Consider the following 25,990-nt stretch of genomic DNA (forward strand, 5'->3'; position numbering starts at 1 on the left):
TGCTGGGGGACGGGGTGGGGGGGACATGCAGATTGAAGTCCAAGGGCATTTCTGATTGGGCCTTATCTCTCTGTGGAATGAATAGCTTAGACTCTTATGAATTGGATAATATGCCTTTGTGATAGGCAGGAGGTATTTTTAGTGGCAAATAGATAAGAAAGTACCATTAGAGTAGACTTAGATCTTAAATGAAATTCATTCTCAGATTTGTTAGCAATAGAGAAAAATTTATATCGTTAGGCCTTACAAACATGAAAACAACAGCATCTACAAGAGTGAATTGTTAACATACCAAACTTTGAGAACTTTTTTCTTGGCATGTTGTTTACCTTTTCAGGAAAGGAAAGGATTCTTATTCCTGTGCAGGGCACTGACTCTTGTCCCTCCTGTAATGCTTTCCCTCAGAACTCTGAATGCCATCCCCCTCCCCAAAATTCCTGCTCAAATGTCAATTTTTAAAAGGACCTTCCTGGTGTTTCAAAAACAGTACTCTTGTCACTGTCACTAAACCTGCTTCATTATATCCTTGTTATACTTTACCTAAAATTATATCCTTTATTTATGTATTTTCTTGTTTATTGTGTTTTCCCTGGAAGAAAATAAGCTCCATGACTGCAGAGAATTAGTCTCATTGACTTACTGCTGCACCCCTACACAGTGCCCATTAATACTTGTAAAATAAATGGAAGGGACCTGCTTATTCAAATAATTTACTGAGCATTCTAAGATATGCAAAAGGAACTAGAGGTAATATTTAAGAGGTTTCTCTTTATCTGCATCATTTATCACGGAGAATTGCCTATCATTAAAGAAACACACAATTAGCCACTCCTCAATGTCATATAAAAGTGTATTTCCCTCTACTATAAACAGTTGCACAGTTTTTCACAAAGCAATATTGCTGGTTTCCAATGTGTAAGATGGAGATCGATACATTTATATATTTTATTCTTCAGCATTGAATCAATTACTGTGGAGCTGAAAGAACTAGTCCAGGAGTCACAGCATGAGAAAAATCACATTATCTTTTTAGGTCTCAGTTTATTTTTTCCTGCAAATATTTATAAATGATATAATTTAGGGAAATCCTCTCTTTACATATTTCTGTGATGTAGAGCAGTGCACAAGTTCTTAGGCACCATAAATCAATTCAGACCTATGTTTTAAACAAGTCTTTATTTTTTCTTTTATTTAAAACCACCCAAAGTCAATGTTTTTTAGTTCCAAAATAATACACATTTGTTGTAAACAATTAAGATAGTAGGACTCAGGAAAATGTAGAACTCAGAAACTGTGTTTCATGATCTCACACCTCAGAGATAACTAGCAATACTTGTATTTATTCTTTTAGGTATTCCTAAACAGATCCTAAGATAACAAAAACAGCAACAAGTTCAGCATCCTGAAACTTGCTTCTTTTCATGTAGTCATGTATTTCTCCACATCAATACACATAAACCAATCTCATTTTGCCACCCCTGCAAAACCTTGCTTTTACCCAACTGCTCATTTCATCAAGGAAGTGGCTTGTGATTTTACAGGAAAGCAGTTCTTTGGTTGGTCATCTTTCATCACATAGGTGATTGCCTCAGGGGTTTTACTATAAGACCGTCAGGGAAGACAAAATGATTTTGGTGGATAAAAAACAACCCCATCTTAAAAAAAAAAAAAGTTTTCCTGGTAAAAACGTCTCTATTTTTTAACAAGTGGTTCTTTCCATCGTTAACCTGTATACTCTTCTAAAGTGAATTTGTTTTCATCAGTTAAAGTAAAGGGGAAACATCACTGTACGTTTCATGTGAAAACTCAAGAGTTCTCCATAACACAGTGCACTCTGTACGACTGCTCTCTGGACTGTCTTCCCGAGTTCTTGTCCGCTCCAGGCAGCTTCCCCCCTCTCTGCTCTGTTTGCACAGCACATGTCGTGAGGCCTCAGTCTCCTGGAGGCTGTCAGATCCTTCAGAGTAGATGTGTCTTTTTATCCCTTGTAAATTGTCTACGTGTTTGCGAAATGTTATTGGATGATTAAATGAATATAGAATGTTTAATTCTCATTACTCGTGGGATTTATTATATACTTCATGGTTTATTCAGGTCTTCTTTCCTCTCCTTCTTGCCCCCTTGTGGCCATTTCCTTTATTACTAGGAGCTGGAACCGGTTGAGCGTTGAAGGGCACCAAGCACCTGGTGAATCAGAAGAAAGCTAACGGATAAAAACTGCAACTTGACATGGCCCAGGGGAAGGACTCTGAACTGGGAGGCAGGAGGCCTGGGTTCTGGTCCTAGCTCTGTTGCTAACTCATTCATCCATTCATTCATTTTTTCAACAATATATGTCAAGCACTGCCGCATTCAGGCACTTGGTAAGTCCTGCCCATTTCGTGGTGAAGAAGAAAGACAACGTTCTAGCTCTTGTGGAGCTTGCCTTCCCAGCCAGAGTCAGACACACAGACAGAAAAATAAACATGAGAGAATAGGGTGACATGCCAGGGAGTGACTGGGTGACTACTTCAGTTGGGTGGTAAGGAAGGGGCCAGTCTGAGTACTTACATTTAGGCTGAGGAGTGAATGACAAAAAGAACCAGTCATTCAAGGATCATGGAGAAGAGCATTCCAGGAACAACTGCCAATTCTAAGATTTTTCTTTAAAATGTTTTCCTGGGAAACATTCTGAGGGAGAGAAACACTTAGAACCCCATCCAGGAAATTCTTAGAACCCTTGCCTGGGAAATTCTTAGAACCCTACCAAGGGTGCCAAGATGGGACCAGACTTTGTCTTTCAAGGAAAAGACCAGTGTGGCTGAGGTAAATAGGGCAAGGAAATAATTCAAAATGAGTTTGGAGGTAGGTAGAAGCAATAGTATACCTTGCTCTGGGGAATTTGGATTTTATTCTAAGTACAATGGGAAGCTATGGGAATGTTTTGAGCAAGAGCATGAGCAGATCATTTAGGCTACCCCGTTGAGAATGAATTATAGCGTGATTACAGAGGAATTATCTGAGAAGCTATTGCAGTCGTTCAGGTAATGATGGCTAGGACTAGAGTGACTGTACTGCAAATGGAGAGAAGTGGATGGATTTGGAATATGCTTTGCAGATAAAGTGAACAAGGATTGCTGATGGATTGAATATGGAAATGAGAAAAGAGGGGAATTAAGACTGACTCCTAGATTTATTGAATTTTTTTTTTTTTTTTTTTTTTTTAGAGAGGAAGGGAGAGAGAGAGAGAGAATCATCTAAGTGAGAGAGATACATCGATTGGCTGCCTCTTGCATGCCCTCTTTTGGGGATCAAGCCTGAAACCTGGGCATGTGCCCTGACGAGGAATCAAACCAGGACCTCTCAGTCCATGGGACAACACTCAATCCACTAAGCCACACTGGTCGGGCTGACTCCTAGATTTAAAAGTTGAACAACTGGGCTGGATGGTCATGCCAATGACTAATAGTGGGGAGACTGAGGAATGAGAAAGTTTTGAGGAAAAACTCAAGAAATTCTTCACAGATAAATTATGTCTGAGTTGCCTATTAGACATCCAGTAGAAATATGAAAAAAGCAGTTGGATATTCAAGTCAAATTTGGCGGGGGATGTCAGGGCTAGAGGCAGAAACTTGGGAATCATAAGCACATAGATAGTCTTCAAAGTCATGGGACCGGATGGAGTTACCAAGAGAAAGCATACAGTAATAGGAGAAAAGGATGCTCAGGACAGATTCCTGGGAATTTCTAACATATAGAGGTTGAGTAAAGGAGAAGGAACCGATATAAGAGACAAGGAAAAGAGGACAGTGAGCTATCACAGAGCCAAGAAAAGAAAATGTTTCAAGAAGGAGAAAACTCCCCTGGTCGCTTTGGTTCAGTGGTTAGAGCGTTGGCCTGCGGACGCTCTAGAGAGTCCCAGGTTTGGTTCCCGCTAAGGGCACATACCTTGGTTGCAGTTTGTCCCCACCCCGGTCATGTGGGTGGCAACCAGTCGATGTGTCTCTCTCACATGGATGTTTCTCTCTCTTTACTTCCCCCTCTCTCCCTCCTGCTCTATCTGAAGAGAAATGCAAAAATGTCCTCGGGTGAAGATGAAAAAAAAGGAGGAAAGCATCAACCTTTGCTGAGAGGTCAAAGAAGATAAAAAAAAAGAAGTGACCACTGGATTTAGCAACATGGAGGTCACTGGTGACCTTGACGACCGCAATCTCTATGGAGTAGAGGGGATAGAAGCCACATTTGAGTGCATTGGTAGGGGGAGTGGAGGTAGCAACTCTCTTTAAAATTGAAGGAAAGGCCGTGACCAGTTTGGCTCAGCGGTTAGAACGTCAGTCTGTGGACCCACGTGTCTCAGGTTTGATTTCCAGTCAAGGGCATGTACCTGGGTTGCAGGTTCAATCCCAGCCTGGTCAGGGTCGTGCGGGAGGCAGCCAAGCTATGTGTCTCTCTTGTAATGACATTTCTCTCTCTCTTCCCCCCTCCCTCCTTTCCACACTATCAAAAAAAAAAAAAAAAAATCAATGGAAAGATACCCTTGGGTGAAGATTAACAACAACTAAAATAAAATAAAATAATAAAATAAATTAACAAAATTAAATTATTTTAAAATAAAATAATAAAATTAAATTGAAGGAAAGGCCATGGCTGGTGTGGCTCAGTAGTTGGGTGAATATCACCCCATGTACTGAGAGGTTGTGGGTTCGATTCCGTCAGACACATGCCCAAGTTTGGGGTTCATTCCCTGGTATGGGGTGTGCAGAAAGCAGCTGATTAATGTTTCTTTTTCATTTATTTTTTTTCTCTCTCCCTTCCTCTCTCTCTCTCAAATCAATAAAAACAGATTTAAAATAAATAAAATAAAATTGAAGGAAAGTAGAGAAATTAATTAATAGCTAACAGGACATGGAAGTTAAGAGTGATGCTAAGAGCGTGCCCATGAGGATGCAACTGAAGAGAAATATTAATTATGTAGGAGAGGGGGTGGAGACTGCAACAGCAACTCTAAGCAGGAGAGAGGGATGGATCCAGAGTACATGTGGAGAGGGTGGCTTTTGAAAGGGGCAAGGATTCTGTGTCCATAAAAACAAGAGGGAAGGCAGAAGGTAGGCCACAAGATGCAGGAAAGTATATAGAGTTGGTGGTGAGAAGATGCAGGATTTTCTCTGTGTGTGACTAGTCAAATCATGTATCCTGTGGAGATACGTTGGAGAAACAAAACAGGTCTGTTCTGATCATGGTGGCTTCTCTAAACATAGTCATTCCACTGATTATACCTGTTTTATTCAATAAGGGCCACAGAAGGGAAGGTGCAGGGTTCAACCTAGGGCGAATTATAATAATAGCTCCTAACTATTGAACATGACACATCAGGTCCTGTATAGGTGCTTTTCATATATTAGCTCTAATTGTCACCACACCCTGCAAGGCAGACCTTAGTACTGTTATCAGTGGAAGTGGAGTTCTTGGGGGAATGTTATCATTGTAATTAGCTAATTATTAAAGGAAAGAAAGTAAAGGGAAGTCAGACATTATTAGCATGGTCATCTGGGCAGCTTCACCAGGAAGCTATAGCTTCACACTCCCTGGGTAATCACCGGTCCATTCCTTGCAGATAGATCACTGGGGGAAGGGATCAAACAAAGGGGGTGGTGGGCACATGAGCAGTGAAGTTGGGATGATATAGGAGAGGTGCTTGCCTGTCAGTCTAGACTGGGGAACAACAGCAGATTGACTAGGGGATGGACCCCATCACAGACACATAAAATCTTGGAAAGTTAAAATCCCTAGACAGAGTTTCCTCTTTCTTGCTCTTGTGCGCTTGCTCTGTGAGCTGCACTTGCCCGTGCACTCACCTATTCTCTCTCCATAGCCATGTGACTATAAGCAGCCATGGGCCATGTGGAACCCACACACAATGGACTGAAGCTGGGAACACCAACTAAGCTAGCTAGATGCCATATTGGACTGTGCTTTATTATGGGACAGAAATTCTGGCCAGTGGCCTTGATTCTGGCCCTGCTAAAGACAAGACTAGACTTTTTCCATGGCAGGATGGACAGAGATGGGACCTTGGAGGGGAATCCTCCTTAATTTTACATCATTAATAAAGCTTTCCATGAAACTCCATCTTCCCGTGGGGGTCTCGGGAAATTGTTTTCCTCGTGGCACTCTAAGAACTCCACTTGCACCGATAAAAGTACTATTCCCATTAGAGAGATAAAAAATCTGAGATGGGAAAAAGGTGGTCAAACAACTTCTCTAAAGTGAACTGAGAATTTAAACCCTGAGGTGTGACTCCAAATTCACACTTTTAATCATCTACATCGTATTGCTCCAACAGAGAAAGGATTGGAAGGGTTCAACTAGGAGAGTGGTCAGGGGTTAATGCCCTCAGATAAAATACCTAACAACCCTTCTTAGCAGGGAAAGAGGACACTGATTATTCCTTCTTTCCTTGAAAAATGCCACCTGAAAACAGAGGAGATGAATCCAACCATTAAGTCCACAATCTAATTCCGTCACCGGTCAAATTCCAGGAGCTGGGACATCTGCTGCCACTTACCAATGCATTAGATGAGTCCTCAGTGAAGTTATTGTGGCCTTCAGCTTTTCCAGATGTTTTCTGGGAAGCAATCTTCTTCCGGTTTTGCAATCCCATATAAAATGGGGTCAGTTCTTATGACTACATATAGGGCAGCAGGGCCTTGTCCATACCTTCCAACAGTAAGATTTCTGGGTGTGCGTTTTTGTTGGTGTTGTTAATTTTCTAAAATAATAAATGAACTGGTGGGAAGAGTCCAGGTCCAGGAATAGGACAGTGGGGCTCTTGCCCCGGTTCTCTCACTTCTTACTTAGCTGGTGATCTCAGAGAGTTTCCCAAACTCTCAGCGAGGAGTTCAGCGATCAGGTGTATGTAACAGCAAGTCCATGGAGCGCCATGGGAAGGCGATAGAATTGTATTACAGTATAATAGAATTCCTATGTGATTCTATGTCTCTTATACCTTTATGGACATTTTGGTCAACCTGCTAAAGGTGTCCATGGCACAAATAGGCTAGGAACCTGGCAGAGCATCTGGGGTCCCTGCTTGATTGGACATAATTTCATTAACATACCTTCTGGGAAGTAAATTTCTTTTTAACAAAGCCCAACTGAATGTGGAGAACAGTTTCCCAATGCTGGTCACCAGAGAGGTCAGTAAATAAAAACTGATGGACCCCTGGCTGGTTTTGCTCAGTGGTTAGAGTGTCATCCTGCAGACCGAAGAGTCACGGGTTTGAATTCCGGTCAAAGACACGTATCTTGGTTGCAGGTTTGATTCCCAGTCCCAGTTGGGGTCGTGTGGAAGGCAACCAGTCGATGTGCTTCTCTCACATCGATGTTTCTCTGTCTCTCTCTCCCTTCTCCCTCCCATTCTGTCTGAAAAACCAATGGAAAAATGGCCTCAGGTGAGGATAAATAAATAAAAGGTGATGGAGCATCAGGTATGGGTTGGGCCCAGGCCAGCAGAGGGAGAGACACAGGCTCTTGGATGCTGTCATCATCTGGATCGTGGGGCTGCACCATTCACACCCTCAGATGTGCATTTGGGGACTACTCTTGAGAGGCAGGAGCAGCCTGCAGACTGAGATGTCTTAGGGGCCATGTGCTGCCTGGAGGGAGAAGAGAAAGTGGTAGCAGGTGGAGAACCAGGACCTGGCCCTTCCTTCTACCTCCTGTGTTATTTCCTTTTCTATAAACAGCTTCTGATAATAAAGTGTGATGCTAAATAAATCCTGGTTATAAGAATTATCACTGATGGCCCGGCTGGTGTGGGTCAGTGGTTGAGCATTGACCCATGCACCAAGAGGTCGCTAGTTCGATTCCCGGTCAGGGCACATGCCCAGGTTGTGGGCCTGATCCCCAGCGGGGGGCATGCAGGAGGCGGCCAATTGATGTTGTCTCTCATCGATGTTTATATCTTTTTCTCTCTCCAAAATCAATAATGAAAAAACAATTAAAAAAAAAAGAACTATCACTGACGGATTAGCCAGCTCTCAGATATTGGACGCTTGTTATGCTGGGTACTCTGCATATATTCTCCTTTAAACCAAGAGCAACCACGTAAGGTAGATATGATAATAATAGCCAGGAGGAGAGAACAGGCACACAGTGGTTAACTATCATGCCCAACACGGTCGAGCGAGTGGCTGAACTGGGATTCACAGCCACTTCCACATTTGCCTTCTCCTGAATGGGAGCTGTTGGCCAGTCTCTTGGTTCAAGGTAGTCCTTCCCTTTCAGACTGGGACATGCTTTCTACGTCTTTATGTAAGTTTAAGAAAATGGCCAAATTTGATTTATTAGTTGTATTATTTACTTTGTCAAAAGCACAGTTGTTGCATTGTGTCTGGAGATTTGTGCTTGGCCTGGAAGCCTTCTTTTAAGTTTTCTGAAATTAGTATTTACAAGTAGGTCCTCATCAGAACTATGAGGAGAGTATTATTAAATTGGAGAACCACTCCATTAAGAATGGCAAGTGGGCCTTGGCCGGTTTGGCTCAGCGGTTGGAGCATCAGCCTGCGTTCCTGAGAGACCCGGGTTCGGTTCCCGCTGAGGGCACGTGCCTCGGTTGCGGTTTGTCCCCGGCTCTGGTCAGTCGTGCAGGTGGCGGCCACTCGATGTGTTTCTTTCACATCGATGTTTCTCTCTCTCTCTCTTCCTCCTGCTCTATCTGAAGATAAATGCAAAAAAAAAAAAAGAATGGCAGGTGGTTTTCCATGGGCTACATCTCCTGGAAGGGGCAAGTGGATGGGCAGAGGAGTGGGTGTAGGGAACAGGAGGTGACTGAACCACAGATTTCATTGAATTCTGGATTTGGGTGGGGGCTGTATGTAGATCTGTTACAGACTCAAGAATAGATTAATGCATCCCTTGATAGTGCATTCTTTGCATAGACGCTAAGAGCCAATGTTCTAGAATTATTGGTAGAGTGAGCTATTAGGGCACTCTTTGTGCTTTTCTTTTTCAAACATTTTGTGTTGATGACCCTTCCTTAGACCAGTGGCCCTTAACTCTGGTTACATATACCTGGGGTGCTTTTAAGACTGATTCTTGAGTCTCACCTCCAATGATTCTGATTTCATAGGTCTGTGTGACGTCCTGGGAATCAGTAACTGTTAAAAGCTCTGCCAATGGTTTCAGTGTGCAGCCAGGATGAGAACCACTGAGCCTGGTTTACTTGCCTTTGGACATCTCACTTGTTACCTGGAAGGCCTCTCTGCCCTCTTCACCCAGACAACTCTTTTGTGTCTTCCAGAAAGTCCTCTCTGAGTCTGGGCTCTGTGACCCTCCCGTGCTCCCGCGGCTGCTTGCATCAACTCACGGTAACACATCCCAGTCTTTGGTTTGTCTGTCTTTCCTGCAAGGTTGTCTGTGGGAAGCGATGTGGCCTTAATTTTTTAAAGCCCCAGCTTCCAGCACAGTGCATGGCACAATGTAGGAGCTTGGCCCATGTTTGCTGACTAAATGAGGGGATGAAAATATTTGTGGGGGAAAGAATCAGAAAAGTGGCCAGGCTCGTGTCTGGTCCCTTCCTGTTTGCTGAGGGCCCTGAAGACATCCTAGGAGAGCTCAGTATGAGTTTGTTTGGGGAAGTCTGAGGCTGAATGTAAACTTGACATTTGGAAATACATGTGTTTAGTTTTTTAAAAGGTCTTTCACATGTTGTCACGATGTATACCACACCACAACAAGTTTTGAAATCTCAGGGGCTGCATCCCAGCTACTATTGTGTAGCCATCACCCGGCCAGAGCGTCTACTCAGCTTGAGTCAGCTGCCTCTTTGTCTCTCACAGAGATGCTGGTTCTGTCTCAAAGGAACAAAGAAAACATTCTGACTGTGAGAGAATGGCTTTCAGGGTTTTCCTGATGTAGCCCTAGAGAGAAGAAAGACACTTCCACTTTTATTTCTATTTGTTCAGTGGGGACCAGCAGAGGCAGGGGTGTGTCCATGGCCTTCAGTCATGAGATTCAGCTAAAGATCAGTGACAGAGCTTCCTTGGGGTGGGCACGCTGAGATCTCTAGGTAGGATAGCCGTACCTTTAACGACAATGGAGAGGGCAAGGGGAAGGAGGAAAGCTGCTTTTGTTAAGAATCAACACAATGGCACTCAAATACTATTCAGGGACTTTGTGTTAATTAATCTACTCCTTACAGCAACCCTGTGAACTAGATATTGTCTCCCTATTATTTTCACCTTTGAGTCACTTTTCTTTAACAACTGCATACTTTTAGTTTCCAAACTCTCTTCAGCCTCCTAAATTTCTATTCCATCCTTTCTCTCTTTCCCCATTGGCAATATTTTAGCTCAGGCCACTATCTAATTTGTCATGAGAAGGTTCAATTGTCAATAAGCTCACTCCATATGTCACAACCTTCGTGGAAGTTGCATTTGGACCTGGGTCTTGGATTAAAGGAACATTCTCTGTTGAGACAATGATTCTGTAATTTGCTAAGATTCCCTTGCAGTTTCTGACTAATCTCCTTAGACTTCCTTTGACCTTCCTTACCTTCATGTTTAAATTGTTGGCCTGGTCTTGTAAATCAGTCATTTATTAATTTAACAAATGTTTATTGAGTACTTCGTAAGGACCAGACATTTTGGTAGGCACCAGGAAGATTCAACATACAAGGTAAAACCCTTGCTCTCATGGTGTTGCTATTCTAGGTCTTCTCCCCTCTGAGTAGTTGCTTTGGCCACTTGCCTTCAGCCTCTCTCCGCTGGAGCACCGGCCTTTACAGTAGCTGGACATGGCCATTAACCAGGCCAACTCCCGGAGATTCAGGAGCTCTGCATCCTGTCCTGAAGGGTCCAGGGCAACTCTATTCTGCCCATCCAGGGGCTGCAAGTGTTCTCTCATCTTCCCCATCCCCAAGCCACCGCCACTGAAGAGAAGGACAAAGATTAGGGACCCTCAGGATCCCAGGTGCCCAGCTCAGCCACGCAGTTACTACTCTGGAGACTTTGAAACCACAGGTGGGGACTCTGGTCTCCAGGGCAAAAAGTTTATTGACCTGAAGAGAGCCAGGAATCCTTTTATCTTTAGTGTCATGAACTCTCAAGTAAACATGACTTATATACATTTTGCCCTTAATGATTAAATGTCTGTTTTCCTGGTTCATTCTGTTTCTTTGAACTGAGTTGCTTTGATGTAGTTAAAATAACAAAATTTTAGGACAACAAACTTTTCAAAGAAAAATATGTGAAATATTTGGCTCATCAAATCTGGTTCACATAGGGAAATTTTAATCATGAATAGAAGGTCTGTGATTTTATTATAAAGGCCAAGGAGAGGCTCATTTGAAGAAGACTCTTGGGCCTGAAAGAGGCTTCTATCTCACAACCCTAAGGAATGAACACACATTTGTCTTTTTTTTCTCTACAGTTTAGCCTGAGATTATCTTCATGTTGTCACAGTAACTATTCTAAGTTGAGAATCTCACCTCCTGGAGTTTTACCCTAACTCACTCAGAAGAACCCGATGGGCGCCCTGAAGATGAGGCATCAGCCTAACACACTCGTTGCCCCTTTTCCTCCAGGAACCAGCAACCAGGGCTGTGGAATTTTCCGTTTGGGTGGAAGTGACTGGGTTTCCCAGGATCCTCTCACTTCAAAGTGGTCATTTGAAAAGATGTCCATGGCCTGCTTAGGGATAATTATAAATTCTGTTGTGGCAATGTGCTCGGGCAGGGCTGACTTCAACTGAGGCCTTGAGGGAATGGGGTTAAAGCTGGAGAAGGAACGTTAAAAAAAAAAAAAAAAAAGACAGACAAAAAACAAACAATGGTACAAAGGAGGCACTGTCCCTGTGAGCAGATGAGTGGTGGGGTCAGTACAGCCCAGGTCACTTGTACCAGGCCTCCCACAGCATCCGTGTTGGACTGGGAGGAAGCACCTCTCTGGTCCAGGGATAGCATGGCTGAGGAAATGGTCCAGGGGATGAGTGGCTACATTAGGACATCCTGCAGAACAGAGAGATACCCACGGGACTTTATACTTGAAAACTGGATAGGTGGAGGGTACTTTCCAGTCCTACTATATGAGTTTTGCAGGGTAGACTGCCAAATAAATGAATTTAAGTGGCATAGTGAACATTCCGGCTTGAAATACACAGTTTAACTCCTACCTATTCAGATTAACTACCAGATAAGTGCCAAATCTTCAAGCCTCACCAGGCTCTGTGGATGGGATCATGGGTTTCAATGTCAGAGATGCCTTCAGACCTGCAGCTGCTTCTTATATATATGATCTTAGATGCGCCCAGACAGTTGGTTATTCTGCATAATCTTTTATTTATTTATTTTTTAAAAAATATTTTTTATTGTTGTTTTTTTTTTTTAGAAAGAGAGGAAGGGAGAAGGAGAGAGAGAGAAATATTAATGTGAGTGTACAACATCTATCGCCTGCCTCCTGTACTCCCCCTACTGGGGATTAAGCCTGCAACCCAGGCATGAGTCCTGAACTGGAACTGAACCAGCAACTCTTCAGTGCACGAGACAATGCCCAGCCATCTGAGCCACACAGGCCAGGGTGTTCTGCATGCTTTTTAAGATCCCTTCCTTTCCTGAGCACCTGTGATTCTACAGAGACCAGGAACTAAACAGGGTTAGGAAGGAACCATGCTGTGAATGATCACTGGGTGGACAGCTGAGGGAAGGAAGAATGCATGTGACTGAACTTGTCTGCTGTATTCTGAGACCCTACTCAGACCCCCTGAGACTCTTGGGGATGAGAGAGTTTGTAGTCTTCTCTCAATGATGTTATGGCCAACTAAGGCTTATCTTATTTTGACTTATTTTCATTTTGGTGACTTGACAGGCTGCTATTATTTACACCCAGAGACCGAATCTGGAAAGAGCACAGGTCTGTGAATAAAAACAGGAGGGTTCTAGGCCCAGCTTTGTCATCAACTTGCAGCCGACAGTAACAAGGCACTGCCTCTCCCAGATCCAAGTTTCATCCTCCTGCTTGACACTTTGCAATTCCACCACTTGATTTGGTACCTAGTATGGGAGGCAGACAGGACCCCAGGCAGGTCAGGGGAGTCAGAAAGGGAAGTTAGCGGAGGGTCATATTAGCTTGGGAACCATTAAAATGCTTCAATTGTTACATAACTCTGTACACATCTTTATATGAAGTCCACTGGCTGCATTCCATCTCCCACATCATCAGCTCTCCCCAGGGCCTCAGGGCCTCCCCAGAAGCACCAAGACTCACTGGGCCCCTTTTGGTTTTCTTTGTACTCATCATGGAGGAGGAGAGCCAGAGCGATGGCTTTGGGTTGAGGAAGGAGGGAATGTGGAGAGTGCTGTTGGGGAAGATGCTTCTATTTTGAAACCGTTTGCTGCAGGCCCTCCATCCTGGGCACCAAGAGGAGTATAGTCATGGGTAAATAGCATCTGCTATTTTCGTCAGATGAAATTGTTTATTTGAAACTGGAAAAGCAAACACAAGTTCTATTTTTCTGTACTATTTTACTCTAAGGGGGATAATAATAGTGGTGCATCCCAGAGAGTGTTCAGTAAACCTATCCGATGTTCACAAAAGGGGCTGTAAGGAAGCCAAGAAGCACAGACTCCCCAGGGCAGGATTTGGAGATTTTGAAAATTCCAAATGATTTTCCTGATGAACTGTAATAACCCAGCACAAGACAGAAGAGATGGGGTCACACTCTGAGTACATCTTGTCCTCACAGAGTTTGTTTTGACACCAAAAGAATTTCATCTGTGTGTCGTTCTCATGGTCTTACCCCTACTAGCTTGTTCAGCACTCAGTCTAGTGGATGCTTGGTGGATATAAACATCTCTCTCCAGCACAAAATAAGTGGCTGAGAAGGGGAACATTCCATGATTTCATAGGTTAGTTTATTTGCACCACCCAAATTGTCTGGTTGGTTCTTCCACCAAATTGCAGAACTGATTGTTTGAGGGTTTGAGGGGAGGATTTATCATCAATATATGATTATGTGCTGTGGATGAGTGATTAGGAGAAAGACAGACATTTTATGATAAGCCTCAAGAGGTTGGATCAAAAATAACTTTGGGGTTCTACTGAGAGCCCCGAGTCAACCTGGAGAGGGTAGAAAGAAGTCCTGGCTGATTTTGGACAGGTTTTTTGGTGGGACTAAAAGGTTATGTTCTCAACTAGTACAAAGGAAACCCGGAACTCAGACACATGCAGCGTTCCCATAAACTGGTCCTTTCCCTTCCACATGCTTCTCAGGAAATGACAGTCCCTTTCCTGACTCTCCCTCTGTCTCCATCCTTCACACCCCTTCCCAAAACTGCTCTTGATTCTCATTTCACCCACTTTTTCCTGGGTACAAATGATGAAAAAGGGCAGTGAGCTTGTCTTCACACCTATCCTTCATCCATCAAGAGAGCCCTGGGTTTGGCTTGGCTGAACCTCTGAACTCGGGGATGAAATAAGGAAGAAGCCTGAGAGAAGGAGAGAGGCTGAGGAAGACCAGGCTGTGACTTGGGGCAGAAGTGAGCTTGCCTTTTGTTGACTCACCTCTACCACGAATTAGAGCAGGAGGAGGCAGTGCCCTCGGTGGCCCCCAGGATCTGTCTCTTGCTGCAATAGTGTTTGGGCAGGACAGACTCAGGAACACTCTTTCCTATAAACTCCAACAACCTTCCAACCTCTTTTCCAGTCACCACCTTTGGAACCATCTCGGCCATCTTCAACCTCCAAGTCTAGCAAACACTGTTTTTTGGGCTCTACTCCTTATTGCCGAACAACCATGAGCTCCCAAGTTAGAATCATTCCACCAAGGTGGAGGCTCCTGTCAACCACCTGGTCAACCTGCATCTTTGGGCCTCCTGCAACTACCTCTCTCTCTGGGCTTCTATTTTGCCTGCAATGATGTGGCTCTGGAGGGCGTGGGACACTCCTTCTTGGAGTTGGCCCAGGAGAAGATTGAGAGTGACAAATATCTCTTGAAGATGCAAAACCAGTGCAGTGGCCACATGCCCTTCCAGGGCCTGCAGAAGCCTCCCCAAGATGAGTGGGGTAAAACTCAGGATGCCATGGAAGCTGCCATGGTCATGAAGAACCTGAACCAGGCTCTTTTGGAACTGCAAGCCTTGGGTTCTGCCTGCACAGACCCTTATCTCTGTGACTTCCTGGAGAACCACTTCCTGGGTGAGGAGATGAAATTAATCAAGAAGATGGGTGACCACCTGACTAACCTCCACCGGCTGGCAAGGCCCCAGGCTGGGCTGGGCGAGTATCTCTTCGAAAGGCTCACCCTTAAGCATAACTAGGATCCTTTGGAGCACAGAGGTCTTTGAGGGGCCCTTCTGGATCTCCTTGGTGTCTAGTTTCTGCTTGAGCCTCTCCTTGAAACTACTAGGCATCCTCTTAACCACCTTGGAGCCCTCTCCCATGCTATGACCAAGTGGAAACAATAAAACTTGTTGCAGAAAAAAAAATTAGGTCAGAGGAAACATAAAATAAAATTTAGCTCTCCAAAGCTAGAACGATCTTAACCTTCCTTATTTATTTTTTTATTTTTTAAATCCTCACCTGAGGATACTTTTCCATTTCTTTTCAGATGGAGTGGGAGGGAAGGAGGAAGGGAGGAAGAGAGAAACATTGATGTGAGAGAGACACATTGATTGGTTGCCTCCCGTACAACCCCGACCAGGGCCAGGGATCAAGCCAAACTACAGCTGAGGTACAAGCCCTTGACCAGAATCAAACCTGCAAGTCTTTTGTCTGCAGGCTGATGCTCTAACCGCTGAGCAAAACCGGCCAGGGCGTTAACCTTCCCTATTTAATTTACTGAGGACAGCTTAGTGCTTTGTTTAGGGAGGTTTTGGTGAAGAAACTTTGATCCTTTTTATTGCCAGTAGGTTTTATCAGCCATGAAAACAGAGATGAATTATAAAGCTTGATCTTCAGATATGCTCTGGTTTTAATTTAAAACCAAATATTTAGTTCCATTTTAATTTTACTTTATACTGCTTGCTAGATCTCTGATAGTGATAACTGCATTTTTCATGTCCACCTACACCATTTCTTGACATATTTCCTTTAACCTTTAGCCATGCAGTTCCACAGATGGAAAGTTATCTCCTTTTGTTTTATTTATTGTACCGTTGTAGACAAATAAAGTATATGGTCTTTTAGATGATATAAGGTGTAAAGATCAAGGAAAGTCTAATTCAAGTTGAAAACCAACATTTGGTAGATGATAAAATTCCCCATGGTTCTATGTCTGAGAGAGATTCTAGTACCAAGTACAAATACTATATTGTTGATCTGCCCCAGGTACCCCACTTACCAATGATACTGTAACTTAGAAGTACTATCTATACTTTAAGTGGCTCATGCTGAGATGTAAGATGCTGCTGGCAATATTTATTTTAAAAACATACAAACAATAGTTCTCTTTTTCATTGCTCTAGCTACCCTAGTGATAGTACATAAAAGCACTTTTGGAATTGTTTTGTGTATGGGATGATAGAGGTAATTCATGTTCAATGAAAAGAAAAATTGGAAAACACAGGAAAGCACAAAGAGGAAAAGCACATAGGAGCCAGTAATCCACCCATCAGCGAGAATCCCAGTTAACAGCTGGTAAGAGTTGTAGGGGCAAAGAGGCATACATCTTTTAAAGCAAAAACGAGATGTCATGGAGGGCTAGGGAGGAAAGAAGGTGACAGAGATGCTGCAGCTGCATCAGAGTTCATGCAAGACCACCTGACAGAGAAGCGGAGAATCTGGGCCAGCTCAGCCTGGGGCCTTCCAGGAGGAAGTTCGAAGAAGCTGACTTCCAGACTCCCTCAGGGTGCAGCCTGGTTGTGCTTCAGTAGTTCTGGTCCTGGGGTATTGGGGCCTGCTCGGGTTTCACAGCAGGTCAAATTTCCTCTAGGATTTCCCCTGCTTTGTAGCTCCCCACGTGGACCTTGTGGAAGGCTGTGAATAAAACACTTCTAACTTTTCCTCTCCCCTTTGATCCCGGACCAGGATTCCTGGCTCACAGCAGCCAGGCTTCTCTGTAACTGGCTTATTATTTATGATATTTGCTCCACTGTCACTACAACAGTTTCGTAGTTTGCTCCCCTGAGATACATTGTGAGAGAAGGAAATACGGTTTTTCCTTTGTTCCATTTTATGCCCTTTTATGCTAAATGTACAAAATGGCTCCTCATGCGTTCCTCACAGCCTGGACCAAAAAAAGTTTCCATTTGGTTGTGCCTTCTAATGACTCCACACAGTTCCCTTTGATTTGGGGCCAGATCTACCCAATATTCATTCCACAAAACTTTGTTAAGCACCTCCAGGGCCCAGGCAGCATTTCGGTGTTGGGGATGCAGCAGTGAACGAGTCAGGGGCAATCCCTTGCCTCCCGGAGCTGGCGTTCCGGTGAGACCGGGCGAGTGCCTGCAGCTGCCGCGCCAGCTGGTTCCTTCATTTATCCCCCAGCGAGCACCTGCTATAATGACTGTGTAATGCGTCCACTTGGCTGGGCCGAACCGCATTTCCAGAATTTCCTCTCTCACGTGAGATTTGGAGGGTGGAAGGGAAGCAGCAGTCATTTTGTAGCTCTCACGCTGTCCCTGTGTGCTGGCCCACGTCACTGGTGTGAAGCAGTGACCAGGTTCCCAAGGGCCCCACCTCCCCTGGATCCTCCCTCAACTTCCCTGGCCGCTGGGCCAGCTGCGGGCCTTCACCTCCACGATAAGAGGCTCTTCCATTGGACTTGTCAGCCGTGTTAGCGTCTTTGCACTCTGCTCCGTGCTCCAAAAACCCAGATCGGACATATCTGGCATTGCTTACCCTCCACTCTTGCTGTGGCCTGCATTTCACTTTTTTTTTTCCTAGCTTTACTATGAGTTTTTATTTTTATTTATTTTAAAATTTTTCATTGTCTTTGTTATTGTTGAAAGTATTACAGATGTCCCCCTTCTTTCCCCATTGACCCCCTACTCCCCACTCCTACCCCCTCCTGCTTTCCCTAACCTAATGTCTGTGTCCATTGATTGTGCACATATGCATATAAGTTCTTCGGTTTCTCTCTCCCCGCCACCCCCATCCCTCTGAGGTATGCTAGTCTGTTCCCTACTTCCATGACTCTGGATCTCTTTTGGTCGACAGCTTATTTTGTTCATTATGTTCCACAAATAAGTGAGATCATGTGGTATTTGTCTTTTTCTGATTGGCTTATTTTGCTCAGCATAATACTCTCTAGGTCTCTCAGTGTCGTATCAAAGGGTAAGAGATCTTTCTTTCTTACAATTGCATAGTAGTCCATTGTGTATATGTACCACAGCTTTTTTATTCACTCATCTAGTGATAGGCACTTGGGCTGTTTCCAGATCTTAGCAATTGTAAATCGTGCTGCTATGAACATAGGGGTGCATATATTCTTCCTGATTGATGTTTCGGGCTTATTCCTAGAAGTGGGATCACTGGGTCAAATGGCAGTTCCATCTTTAATTTTTTGAGGTAACACCATATTGTTTTACATAGTGGCTGCACCAGCCTGCATTCCCACCAGCAGTGTACTAGAGTCCCCTTTTCTCCACACCCTCGCCAGCACTTGTTGTTTGAGGATATGTTGACTGGCGGCCATTCTGACAGGTGTGAGGTGATACCTCATTGTTGTTTTAATTTGCATCTCTCTGATGATTAGAGATGGTGAGCATTTTTTTATATGTCTCTTAGCCATTTGTATGTCCTGTTTGGAGAAGTGTCTATTTAGGTCCTCTGCCTATTTTTAAATTGGATTGTCTGTCTTCCTTTTGTTGAGTTGTATGAGTACTCTATATATTTTGGATATTCATCCCTTATCCAATGTATTGTTGGCAAATATGTTCTCCCAGAGAGTGGGTTCCCTTTGCATTTTGATGCTGGTTTCCTTTGCCATGCAGAAGTGTTTCAGTTTGATACAGTCCCATTTATTAATTTTTTCCTTTGTTTCTCTAGCCCTAGGTGATGTATCAGTGAAAATTCCATTACGTATGATGTCTGAGATTTTTCTGCCTACATTTTCTTCTAGAATTTTTATGGTTTCACAGGTTATATTTAAGTCTTTTATCCATGCATTTCACTTTTAATTGATTGAGGAAACTATGATATGTCACTTGTTAGGAAAATTTTACTTTATTTATTTATTCATTCAACAGATATTTTAATGGGATTCTCCCATACGGCAGATGCTCCGCTAGGTGTTGGGGATACAGCAGAGAGCTGAACAGACATGACCTCTGCTCTCATGGAGCTTATAGTCCAAACAAGAGGACAGAACAAAAATCAATGAAACACATAAAACTGGACTAAAAATGAGTGGGGCTGTGTGAATAGAGAAAAGTGGGCGAGGGTAGACAGGAGGTAGTCCTAAGATAGACAGGAAGGCCTTTGTATCCAAATGCATTTTAAATATTGGAAAGTCAGAAGGATAGAAACCCATTAAGAAAACAGTTTTATTAGAAGTGTTCATCTATTTGAAACATACTTCATAGAGGTCAAATTTCTTGAGAAGAAATGTGTAGAGAAGAAAAACTAGAAATTTGAGAAACCCAGGTTCAGGAAGAGATAATCATGCAAGATTCATTGGGAGAAGAGATGTTGAGTCTTATCCTTTTCTTTCCTTTTGTCCTGATGTTGAATTAGGGAATACATGGAAAACAAGTCTTTATTCTAACAGAGCCTATTTACTCAGAATTATTTCTTGAAAGTGATCCCAGGCTGTGCCATCAAAAACCTCTCAGTGAAGGGATGGGATACAGGAAGAACCCTGAGAGAACAGGCTTGGGACAAATAACTGAGATGTATGTGTGTGTGTGTGTGTGTGTGTGTGTGTGTGTGTGTGTCTCTTTTTCCTACACAGAAAACCTGCTTGACTAGCCCATTCTGGGGCAATGAGCAAGGTGATGACTTTGCATTTTCCCTGATGCTACCTGAGAACCAAGAATGAATCCAACACCTGAGTTGGAAATGTTCGCCAGTTAGCATCAGTTCCTTGGTCAGGGGTTCCTGGTGACCCTGGAATAATTCACATCTGCCACCAGAGTGTAAAGGCCATGACTTTATTCCTTGTGTGTCGCCTCATAGTACCAAGCAAAGTGCTGTGCACCCAACAGAAGAATTGATGCTTATTGATGACTTAATTTTTTTTTAAATATGTTTTTATTGATTTTTTTAGAGAGAGAGGAAGGGTGAGAGAGATAGAACATCAATGTGAGAGAGAAACATCGATCAACTGCCTCCCGCACTCCCCCTACTGGGGATCAAGCCCGAAACCTGGGCATGTGCCCTGACTGGAAATCGCACTGGGACCTCTCAGTCCATGGGATGATGCTCAATCCACTGAGCCATATTGGTCAACCAAATAATGTCTTTATACAAAAACTTTCCACCAGTGCAAAGTCAGCTTTTAAAGCTTTTAGTGGTTGGGGCCTGAAAGGTGGACTCAGGACACTGACCCCAGCAGGGAACTAGCAGGTTTTCTTCTAATGCTTCTCATGATGGTTCCTGGTCTAGTTACTGGTTTTGGATCCAGGGGAACTATGCTCCTCAGGTTAGGACTTCTACAGATTAGAGGAAGAACTCAAGAGACAAGCCAATGTGATGAGGATCAGAGTAAAGCCCACTTCTTCTCAAGTGAGCACATGACTTTCAAAACATGAATGGACACTGTCCTTCTGGAAATTCCAAGTTCTCCTTACTGGTATATCCCACTGTCATTCATCAGCTTCTCCGGGTTGACGTTCAGCTCCTTTAGCTAGGTGCCAGCATGCTGCTAGGCTATAAAGAAAACATGGAAAGAAAAATCAGACTAAAATTTGTATTTGAAAGTTCGTGAACTACCCTGGAATCTGACATTCTCTTCCTGAATCAGAATGTCCAGGGTTTCTGAAGTTCATCTACCCACCAGGAGACTAAGCACCAGACATTCCCCAAATTTCTGTTAGGAAGGTTTCTACAAACACGGACCCATGAAAAAGGCCCAGTTGTCACCTTCAAAAACAAGGGTGCTCCTCAGCCTTATAGTCTGGTCCTGATTAGCAAAGACATAAAATATTGTGGCCCCTAGTGAGACCTTGTCACAGTTCACTCGCCTTGGCTATTAATGGCCTTTACATGACAAAGCAAATTACCTGTCCTGGATCAGCTGAGGAAAAGAAATAATTAAAATTCAAGCAAAGAGGGGGAATGTATGCATATGTAAAGATTTAACCCAAGGTCACCGGGTCTAAAGCTCTCAGCCCTGAAATGTCACCATCTTTCCTCCCATGAGGCATGTGGAGAGAAAACACATTAAGTGGCATCAGTAGAGCCTGGTGAAGTGTGGCCTTCCCACAATTCCAACAGAAAAACGACAGCCTGAGACCCTACCTCCACCTCTAGGATATGCCTGGGACCTGGCTTCCATCTTGGACTCAGAGGCCAAAGCCAGGAACAGCCTTGATTTACCATCCTGCACTGTAGCAATTGCTCAAGAAGGATTAGCTCAAAACTCAATGTTTATTGCATGAAGCACTTTTTAAATCCTTTATTGAAAACCTTTGCCTAGAGCCTTGGAGAAGATTACAAAGGAATCCTTTTTCTGCTTTCTTCCTTCAGTTTATTTCTTAGGAAATTACCTCCAGACCTGCCAAAGTCACAAAGAGCTAAAGGATTTCATGGGTGCCTGCACACATGGAACATTTGGATGTCACTCAGGATTTTTTCCCACTCCTATTTCCTGAGGAGGAAAAAGAAGATCTGGCAAAGGAGGATTGTTTACCTCTGGTCTCTTGGCTGCCCTGATCAAAAGGCTCCAAGTGGCAGTTCCAGGAACAAGGCTGGGGCAGACGTACAATTTATTGTTTACGTCTTCGTACTCCACAGTGAGTGGCCCCACTGTCAGGTGAGGGCTACTCTCCATTTGTCCAGGTGTTTTGCCACCACATTTCCCCTTCTTTTCTGCCTTCTGAAAATAGCCATCTAGCCATCCCTCCACCCATCCATCCACCCATTCCTCCAAATCCAAAGTCTTACTGTATGTCAAGATGTGCACTAGAAACCTACTCTAAAGATAAACAAGAACAGCCCCTGCTCCTAATCTTGTGGAGGAGGCACATGCATAAACAACTCTAATATGTGCAGATACTAAGGTGCACATGAGATCAAGGGACTAATGGTGTCCAAAGGAGAAAGATCACCTCCAGCTGTCACCCCCTGTGGTGGACTTTCTCTTAAAGTGGCCCCTATGCTCCCAACTCCTGACGTTCATGCCCTCGTGTGAGTATGTGCATGGGATACACTATTATGTCGTATAAAGCTGTAGTGGTCATCTTGCTGGAATCTCTGTCTCCCTTTCTGGCAAGTGGCCAGGTTGGGAAACCACACAGGGCGGGGAACCTCAGGAGGGCTTTAGGTGCTGAGGGCAGCCTCTAGCCAACAGCTTGTAAGAAGCCGAAGCCCCGCATCGCATAGCTACAGGAACTAACCTCTGCCAATAAGCTGAGGGGCTTGGAAGTGACCCCTTCCCCGGTAGAGCTTCAGCTGAGACCCAGCCCTGGCTGACACTTTGATTGAAGCTATGTGAGACCCTAGAGAAAGGACTCAACTAAGCTGTGCCTGGACGCCTTACCCATAAAAACTGTCAGATAATACATGTGTGTTGTTTCAAACCCCTACATTTGTGGTAATTCATTATGAAATATTAAAAATTTAGCCCTGGCCGGTTTTGCTCAGTGGTTAGAGCGTCGACCTGCGGTCCGGAGAGACCCAGGTTCGGTTCCCGCTAAGGGCACGTACCTCGGATGCAGTTTGTCCCCGGCCCTGGTTGGGTTGTGAGGGTGGCAACCACTCGATGTTTCCCTTTCACGTTGATGTTTCTCTCTCTCTCTTCCTCTCTCTCCCTCCCACTCTATCTGTACAAAAAATGGAAAAATGTCCTCGGGTGAGGATAAAAAAAAAAATTTAATATACCTCCTGAGGAGCAGCTGTGAGAATGTGAAGTTCTGGGAAGGGGCTGGCAGTGGGGGATGCTCTGATGTCCATGTTCATTCGTTTGTTCATTCATTCGTTCACTCATTCACTCATTCACTCATTCAGCAAGTATTTACTGAGCGCTGGCTATGCATGAGGCACTGTTCTAGATACACTGATAAACAAAAGAAAATCTCTCCTTTCACGTTCTAGTCAAGGAATACAAACATGAAAGTAATAAGTTTATGATATCATGTTTTAGATGATGGCTATTATAGGAAAGGATAGATAAGGGGGCTGGGAATGCCAGGGAGGTGAGTTGACATTTTTTAGGGGAGATCTCACTGAAAAGGTGACACTAGTAAACTGGAGAGCAGTGAGGAAATATTACACCAGGAACTGCAGGCGTCTGCCATATATACAACTTCTAGCATGGGTTCAAGGTCTAATCCTGCCCTGGTGGGTTATGGGGGTCATAACTGCCCTTTTCAACCTTATTTCCCACCTCTACTCCTCCACTGCCCAAGTCCACTCTGCATTCTCACCTCCTAGTCCTCTACCGTTCCCCAAACCTACCTATCAAGAATTCGCTCTCGCCCAGCGGTGAGGCTCAGTGGATTGAGCGTGGTCCCATGAACTGAGAGGTCCCAGTTCGATTTCCAGTCAGGGCACATGCTTGGGTTGTGGGCTTGATCCCCAGTAGGGGGTGTGCAGGAGGCAGCCAAGCAATGTTTCTCTCTCACACAGATGTTTCTATCTCCCTCTTCCTTCCTCTCTCTCTAAAAAAATTCAATAAAAACATATTTTAAAAATATTAAAAAAACAAAACAAAAAAAATAATTCGCTCTTTTCATCCTGTTCACCCGACAAAATGCCTTTCTTCCCCATTCACCTTGACAGTCACCTCGCCCTGCAGCCTCCCCTGCACCTGCTCCCCTGCCGAATGTCCGCCCCTCCTCCCCGTTCCCCAGTTTGTTTATGATTTTATTGTGAGCTTTCCACTTTCCACACGTGTTACAGCTGGCTGCCCTTTTCTCTTGAAGAGATTGTGGGCTCACTGAGCACAGGGACCTTGACTTGTTATTGCTGAATTGCCAGACTCTGGCATATTATAGGTGGTAACTGTTGAGAAAAATTTAGTTGGCTTTCAGTCCTCTGTGGTTTCTCTCTCTCTCTCTTTCCATCTTCCCCTTGCCGTGACTCCCTTACTGTCTGTCTTTCTCTGAACATCTCTTTCTGCCTCTTTAATTGCCTTCTTCTGTTTCTCAGTCTGTCTCTGTTTCTCCGTCAGACATATAGACACATGCACATAGACACTCACAATCATATGTTGAAGTTTCTTTTGAGCATCTTGTGGACAGGTGAGAAGAAAATGAGGGTGGGATGGGGTAGGCCTGGCACAGAGGAGAAACCTTTACTTCAAGGGCAAATCTATACATACAGCTAACTCCTCTAAATATTGGATGAAAATAACCACATTATTACCCCCCCCCCACGCACCTGTGGGGGAAACTCATTACTCTTACCTTCGTGTCCATAGGGTTTCTTCGCAGTGGCTCTATTGAGTGTTTTGGATCAGATCACTCTATTGTGGGGGAATGTCCTGTGTACTGCAGGATGTTTAACATCTCTGGCCTCTAACCCCCAGTGGCAGCCCCTAATCTTGACAATCAAAAACATGTGTAGACATTGTCAAATATCCCTTGAGGGCAAATCCCCCTTCTTCCTGATGTAACATTTTTCTTCCAGGATAGGGGGAATTTATCTGCAATTTTCCAGGCAATGTCCTAGGCATATAATTTCTACAGGGAGCAAAAGAGAACACAGTGCCCGGGTTCGGGACAGAACAGCAACCTCAGCCTATTCGCAGCCTTCCCTGAATCTGGCCCTTTTAGACCCAACACTGACTTGATGGGGCCTCTGGTAGCTTACAAAGCACATTCGTGAGGCTCCTTTTGGAAAGGCCTCTCTCTGAGTTAGGACACAGCTGGATTTCAGTCCCATGCACCAGCTCCGCTGGGCCTTTATGTACAGACTACAAACGGCACACGTGCATACTGTGGCCCTGGAGACAACCTTCCCTTCGGCTACTAAACAGTGGGGTGGCTGCCAGCGAGGTTTTCTTCTGAAACCATGACAGCCCTGTCCTTCTCTAACATAACCCAGCTGAGGTGATGCGTATCCCTGGGAGCGAGGTAAAGACAGGCACATTTTTTGCTCCTTAAAGTATCAGACTGTCTTTGCCAAATGTAGTTTATCCAGTAGCAAAATTCGGCCACCTGTGCAGATCAGCCTAGACCAGAAGGAACAGAGGCTACATTGTTGTGAAAATCTAGTTAGAACTCTGAAAACATCAGGATGGAAATGCACTTGACAGATGCCTAGAGGAATTAATGATCCACACTTACGAACCAGTTTCTGGGACTTTGTGCGACAAGAGTCCCAGGAACTTGCAAAGGGAAATCTGACTACGCATCTGACCTTAGAAGAATCCACCTCGGGAGGATTTATGTTGCTGGATCCTGACCTTAACCGAACAGTAGTGGTGTAAGTACTGGCATTTAAGCACAATGCCTAAAATATTTAGAAATGTTAAAGTACTTAGAGGAAGTTTATATCATTTTATTTGGTTTATTTCTGAGAGAATGTTTGGACAGAGTATTACTTATTTCCAAATTCTACTTTGGAACCAACTTCTTCCACAGGCCTGACTTTCCTCACAGAAGTGCACACACATTTAAGACACAGCCTTGGACTCTCAAACAGATAATTCATGCAGCCACACGTCTTTCCCAGAGTAGGGGACAATAATGACTTCTAAATGTCACTAGCAAACACCTTGAGAAAGAAGTGGTTCTTTTCTTGAGTACATAGCCCCAAATATGGTGATTAAAAAGTCTTTCTATTTAATTACTTATTGCAATTAAAAATAAAACAAACACTATTGTAGCGAAAGTCTTGCTGATGGAAGATGCATTCTGAAATTCAGGTACCTGCATGTCCATAATCCCACTCACCATGTCAGCCAATGACTG

General features: G+C 44.0%; 1 pseudogene; it reads left to right on the top strand.

Annotated features, from left to right (window-relative positions):
- The first annotated feature begins 4,157 nt into the window (after nucleotides 1–4,157).
- On the top strand, nucleotides 4,158–15,292 carry LOC118616948 (annotated as a pseudogene).
- The last annotated feature ends 10,698 nt before the right edge of the window (nucleotides 15,293–25,990 follow it).

Source organism: Molossus molossus, unplaced genomic scaffold, assembly GCF_014108415.1.
Source record: "Molossus molossus isolate mMolMol1 unplaced genomic scaffold, mMolMol1.p scaffold_m16_p_5, whole genome shotgun sequence".
Taxonomy (NCBI): domain Eukaryota; kingdom Metazoa; phylum Chordata; class Mammalia; order Chiroptera; family Molossidae; genus Molossus; species Molossus molossus.